Source organism: Triticum urartu, chromosome 1A, assembly GCF_056163025.1.
Source record: "Triticum urartu cultivar PI428250 chromosome 1A, HENAU_Tu73, whole genome shotgun sequence".
Classification (NCBI taxonomy): Eukaryota; Viridiplantae; Streptophyta; class Magnoliopsida; order Poales; family Poaceae; genus Triticum; species Triticum urartu.
This window is the reverse complement of record NC_141873.1, coordinates 426232960-426239582: the sequence shown is the minus strand read 5'-3', so window position 1 is coordinate 426239582 and position 6623 is coordinate 426232960.

Below are 6623 nucleotides of genomic sequence, written 5' to 3'. Positions count from 1 at the left end.
ATTGGGGTTCAACGTCTAGTGGTCTGCCTATTCACGGTTGGTTTTATAGTGGTCTCGTTGTGTCTTAAAGAGTCCTTGGCTATGCCGACTCGGGGACGCTTCGTATGTCATGTGCACTGCCTTGTACATGATGGTGCTGTACAATCGAGCCCTTGTAGGCCCCACCACAAAAACTTCGGACGAAATCTCTATCATATGTTTGTTCCGGCTTATTTTGCAAGCCAATCCTTTGTTTTGTTTTGAGTGGTGATATTCGAGTTGCTTCGAAGTCAAATGTTGATTCCATACCTTCCCCAAATGGTGTTCTCATACTCCGATGTGAATACCAATCCTTCTTGATCATCAAGATTGTTTTGTCAACCCTTTTTAACCAGTGTGCTTCTCTTCAAGTGGATCCGATCATTTCAACATCCGCAAGATCAATTATTAGTTCTTCTCAATGGTGTTTGTTTCATTCGTCCCAAGTTGCCTTTGTTTTCCCACCCACCCACCCTTTTTCTTCAAGGACTCAAATATCTTAATCAAGTATCCATCTTATTGATGCGAGGCCTCTTCATTCCTTTTCCATCAATGTTCTTATCCAGTGATTCTCATGAAGATCCTAATGGAGCCTCAAGTTCATCATTATGCGTTCTTTTTCTTCTTCGGTGGTTTCAAGTCAAACTTTGTTCATCATATTCTTTTCCTTGTTTCAAATGTTTTTCTCGTGCCGGTGCACCTCTTAATCATCCACTTCTCGCCATTCATTTGTTCCGGAGTGCTGAAGATATCTCAGAAGGCTCGTCTTGTCATTCAAGATCCATTCAAGCTATTTCGGGGTTGTTATCTCAGTCAAGCCATTTAAATGAACCGGTGAAATATCTTTCAAATAATCGTTTCAACGGTGTTTATTTTGAGTGGGCCCTAACCCACAGGTCTTTTTCCAGGATCTTACCTGACTTTTCTAATTCTCCCGGAGATATCCATAAAATTCTTTTTGAAGTTTGACATAAGAATGAATTATCATAACTCTTATGTATTTCTCCAAGATCTTTCAAAATTCTTTTCATCGTTGGCTCAACCTTTCTATTCTTCATTCTGGTGTGCCTCAATAATTCTTGGTGGTGTTTCTCGTTGGCATTCTCATCATTTGAAGACTGAAGAAGAGTTCTACCTCCATATCTTCTCCGTTCTCTTAGAGATTCGTGGTTCTAGTTCGAGGCCATCCTCTCATAATTGTTTGATTGTGAGAATTCTTTTCACCTATCCGGAGCAATTCAAGATTCTTCTCAGTTTTCAGCTATTGTTCTCAAAATCTTACCGATGCATCATTCAAGTATTCTCTTGTCAGCTCGTGACCTCTTTGTTCTTATGTATCTAAATCCTAGCAAACATTTTCATTCACTTGCTAATTCTTCCCGGTGTTTCTTTATCTTTTCTTCGTTCATTTTCAATTCTTACCTGGTGATTCATCCCTTACTTCGTTTATTTTAATTCTAATGGTGGTTCATGCAAGAGTTCTCGTCATTCGTTATCGTATATATTCATTCGTTCTTCTCAATCCTACCGGTAACTTGTTGAAGACGTTCTCAAGTTTATGTTATATCTCTCTTAATCTTTTCCACGAGAATAAGTAATATGTCAAATCTGTTGATTGTCATCAATTTAATTGATGAAGGATAAGCATAATGTAATTCTTATTCTTGTTTCATCGAGTAAATTCAATTCCTTATTCCGGAGCCTCATCAAAACTCTCGGTTTCACTTGTTTAATGTTTCTTTCCGGAGCTCAAAGTTATTTCAATTATATCATTCCAAAGATCTATCTAATCATTGCAAGGATTCACCTTGTGTTTTCAACTTCTCTTTCTTATCGTTATCCTTTTATTACCGGAGTTCTCACGAAGTTTCTACGTGATGGTTCATCAAGGATTCAATTCCTTTTCGAAGTGTTCATCGAGATTCTTTTCAGAGGAGCTCAAGAATTCTTCATATTGCAATCCGGAGTGCAAGTCTTTCTACCGTATCATTGGAGGTGGTATTATGTCATTCTTGATAATTTGAGTTCATGTTTCATGGTTCACATGTTGTTAAGAATGAGATATATTAAATCCATCTATCTCGTCATTGGAGTTATCTTGGGTTCAAATTTTCATCTAAAGCCTTCCCTAAGGGTTATTGCTATTTATGGTGCGCTGAAAGGACCCAAGTTCGTCTTTTATACTCCCAGTGAATAAGTTTCTCGTCTCCTTCTTGATATCAAGCCAATCTATTGTTTTTCCGTGAGTGGTAGAATTTCACCTCAAGTTTTCTAGATGTTTTCCATAAGTCCACTTCAATCCTATCTTTTCGTTGTTGGGCTTCCAACAACTCCGTTCGACCCTTCTCCTAAAGATGTCTTTCCAAGCTCTTTTCTAGCAGAAGTTGGCATTTTCTGCTCCATTCTTTCATTTCAATTATCTATCTTCTATTCTTTCTCCCGGAGGCTTTCTGATGTTGCTTTTTCGATCATCATCTCGAGATGGTGAGTACCGTGTTCTTTTCGTGCCTATCCTTTTAACCGGAGTGTTGTGCCATTTTGCTCAAGTTCTTCACTTTATCAAGCCTTGCATATCTTTACAACCGGAGTGCTGTTCGAATTTGTTCTTCCTTGTTTCCTTTTCCTAACGGAGTGTTTTTTACTTCGTTCATCTCCGTTGTATTCTTTTCGCGTAATGGCTTAACCTCTTCAAGGTTCTTTGGTTTCATTCGTTTGTCAAGGAAGCAACTTAGTTTTACCTCTCCTCTTTCTCTTCCATTGTCCCTCCGGTGCCATTCTAGATCTCGGGACGAGATCCTCTTGTAGTGGTGGAGTGTTGTGACGCCCCGAGACCGATGTGCCAGGTGTCCTGCAGTTATTCGCTGTTGTTGCCTTGTCATTGCTTGCGTTTCATGCATTGCATATCATGTCATCATGTGCATTTCATTTGCATACATGTTCGTCTCATGCATCCGAGCATTTTCCCCGTTGTCCGTTTTGCAATCCGGCGCTCCTATGTCACCCGGTGTTCCCTTTTACCTCTTTTCATGTGCGGGTGTTAAACGTTTTCAGATTGGACCGAGATTTGTCATGTGTCCTTGGTTTACTACGGGTAGACCGCCTGTCAAGGTTCGTGCCATTTGGACTTCGTTTGATACTCCAACGGTTAACCGAGGGACCGAAAAGGCCTCGTGTGTGTTGCAGCCCAACACCCCTCCAAAGTGGCTCAAAACCCACCTAAACCTCCTCCATCATCTCGGTCGTTCAATCACGATCGCGTGGCCGAAAACCACACCTCATTTGGACTCTCCTAGCTCCCTCTACCTATAAATATGTGGCCTTCCCCGAAATCCCGCGTAGTCTAACCCTAGCCTTCCTCTACCTCGCGCCACCGGACAAAACTCCCACCGCGCCGGACATGTCCGCCGCCCCGCAGCCACCTCCCTCCAGCCAATCGGATCATTCCACGTCGCCCCGCCGCCTCTCCCCGCCACTCCGCGCGCGCCACCTATCGCCCCACTTCGCCCCGCGCCCGCCGGCCCGCGGAACCCAGATCAGGCCCGCGCGGGCCCAACTCATCACCGCCGCGCACCGGGTGCCCGAGGCGTCCGGCTCCTCGTGCCCGAGCCCCGCCGCCTAGCGCCTCCCCGTCGGCGACCATTGCCGCCCGCGCCTCCTCGCCTGCCGCGCCGCCCGCCTCTCGCCAGCACCGCCCCACGCCGCCTCCCTCATCAGCGGCCACCAACTCGCCGGCGACCACCGCGTCTCGCCGCGCCGCCCTCCGCCGCACCTCCTCCGGCCCCGGCGACCTCTACTCCGGCGAGCCCCGGCCGCGCCAACCGTCTTCTTCCTCTATTCCGGCGAGGAACTCCGGCGGTGCCTCGATCCGTGTGCAAACCGGATCTGGGTCTGGAGTTTTCCTCGGGTTGACTTTTCCCTCTGAACCCTAATCTTTTGCATATTTCATCGCATCGTAACTCTGCATCCGTAGCTCTGATTCATGCGTGTAGCATATCAAAATGTTCGTCTCGATGAGTACATCATTTCATCTCATTGAATTATTTTCATTTGAGCTCATCTTGATGCTCAAAATGCTGTTGGAAGTGCGCTATGTGAGTAATTTGGCAAATCTATTTCAGCAAATGGCATTTTGTCATTTTTGCCATGATTAATGTGTGGATGCTATGATGTTGAGCTCTACATGTGTTTTGTTATATGCCATGCCACCTTTACAGGGGTGTATGCCATGTATTTTTGTGATATTTGTGGTGACTAGCACAAGCTTGCAAAGTAGCGTAATCGTTAACGCTGATTTCAGGGACTTTGAATTTCACTAAGTCATTGTCCTGATTTTGTCGTTATGCCATATGTTCATGTTGTTTCCTAGTAATCCGTGCCTCTTTTGAGGATGATCAGTAAGGAAGTTTTGTTAAAATTGTGGTGCTCTATCCATCCATGTATTTTTTTGCATTTATGGAGCACCCTAGATTGGGTCAATCGAGCTCTACTTTTGCTATTTCGTGAATCCTGGCAGATTGTTGACTTGTTAGCGATTTTGCCGAGGATGTTGCTATTGATCCGTGCATGCTATGTTGTTGTTCTTGCCATATCTAGCTCCTATGCCATGTCTTCTTGATGGGTGTATTCTTAGTTTGTCATGCCATGCTTTGTAGTTTGTGCATCGAGCTCGTAAACATGCCTACTCGTTAACTGTTTTGCATGCTCCAGTTTTTCACTAAGTCTGAAACCTGTTATCATTTGCACTTTTGCCATGCTTTTTTGAGCCTGTTAATGGATGAATTAGCCATAGCTCAGTGTTCATATTTTGTCAAGCATCATGAGTGGATCCCTTCCATGTATTTTGTTGTCATGTTTGAGTGCTGTAGCATATTTATCTTGATGCATTTAGATGACTACTTGCTGATTATCGCAGACCGGTGCCATATTTGTTTTGCTTGCCATTTCCAAACCATGCATCCGATTCCGGTGATCTTTATATCGATTTCTACCGAAATCATCTCACCTTTCCAGTGGCACTCTTGGGTTTCCAAGTTGAGGCCAGGTCCAATCATTCCTTTGCAAATCATGCATATGCATTGCATACCGCATCCCGCATATCATACCTTGTTCATGTGTGGTTTGTTTACTATGTTGTGTGCTTCTTTCCGGTGTTGCTTCTTCGGGTTGGTTCCGTTAATGTCGCGTTTGTGAGGACCCGTTCATCTTCATCCATTTGTCTTGTTCATGGACTCGTTCTTCTTCCTTGCGGGATTTCAGGCAAGATGACCATACCCTCGAAATCACTTCTATCTTTGCTTGCTAGTTGCTCGCTCTTTTGCTATGCCTATGCTGCGATACCTACCACTTGCTTATCATGCCTCCCATATTCTTAACCCAAGCCTCTAACCGACCTTGTCCTAGCAAACCATTGTTTGACTATGTTACCGCTTTGCTCAGCCCCTCTTATAGCGTTGTTAGTTGCAGGTGAAGATTGGAGCTTGTTCCATGTTTGGAACATGGACATTTTGTTGGGATATCACTATATCTCTTATTTAATTAATGCATCTATATACTTGGTAAAGGGTGAAAGGCTCGGCCTTATGCCTGGTGTTTTGTTCCACTCTTGCCGCCCTAGTTTCCGTCATATCGGTGTTATGTTCCCGGATTTTGCGTTCCTTACGCGGTTGGGTTATAATGGGAACCCCTTGACAGTTCGCTTTGAATAAAACTCCTCCAGCAAGGCCCAACCTTGGTTTTACCATTTGCCACCTAGCCTTTTTTCCCTTGGGTTAGGCCAGCCCAAGGGTCATCTTTATTTTTAACCCCCCGGGCCAGTGCTTGTCTAAGTGTTGGTCCGAAATGGGCAGCCTGCGGGGCCACCTCGGGGAAACTTGAGGGTTGGTTTTACTCGTAGCTTGACCTATCCGGTGTTGCCCTGAGAACGAGATATGTGTAGCTCCCATCAGGATGTCGGCGCATCGGGCGGCTTTGCTGGACTTGTTTTACCATTGTCGAGGATGTCTTGTAACCGGGATTCCGAGCCTGATCGGGTCTTCCCGCTAGAAGGAATATCCTTCGTTGAACGTGAGAGCTTGTGATGGGCTAAGTTGGGACACCCCTGCAGGGATTTGAACTTTCGAAAGCCGAGCCCGCGGTTATGGGCAGATGGGAATTTGTTAATGTCCGGTTGTAGAAAACCTGAAGTTGATCCTAATTAAAATACATCAACCGCGTGAGTAACCGTGATGGTCTCTTTCCGGCAGAGTCCGGGAAGTGAACATGGTGTTGGAGTTATGCTTGATGTAGGTTGTTCTAAGATCACTTCTTGATCATAGTTTCTCGATCGTGCTTTGCCTTCTCTTCTCGCTCTCATTTGTGTATGTTTAGCCACCATATATGCTAGTCGCTTGCTGCAGCTCCACCTCATACCTTTTACCTTACCCATAAGCTTAAATAGTCTTGATCGCGAGGGTGTGAGATTGCTGAGTCCCCGTGACTCACAGATACTTCCAAACCAGCTTTCAGGTGCTGTTGAACCATGCGGATGACGCGACCAAGCTCAAGGAGGATCTCGATGAAGATCTTGTCCTTTGTGTTGTTTCGTTCTAGTTGATCAGTAGTGGAGC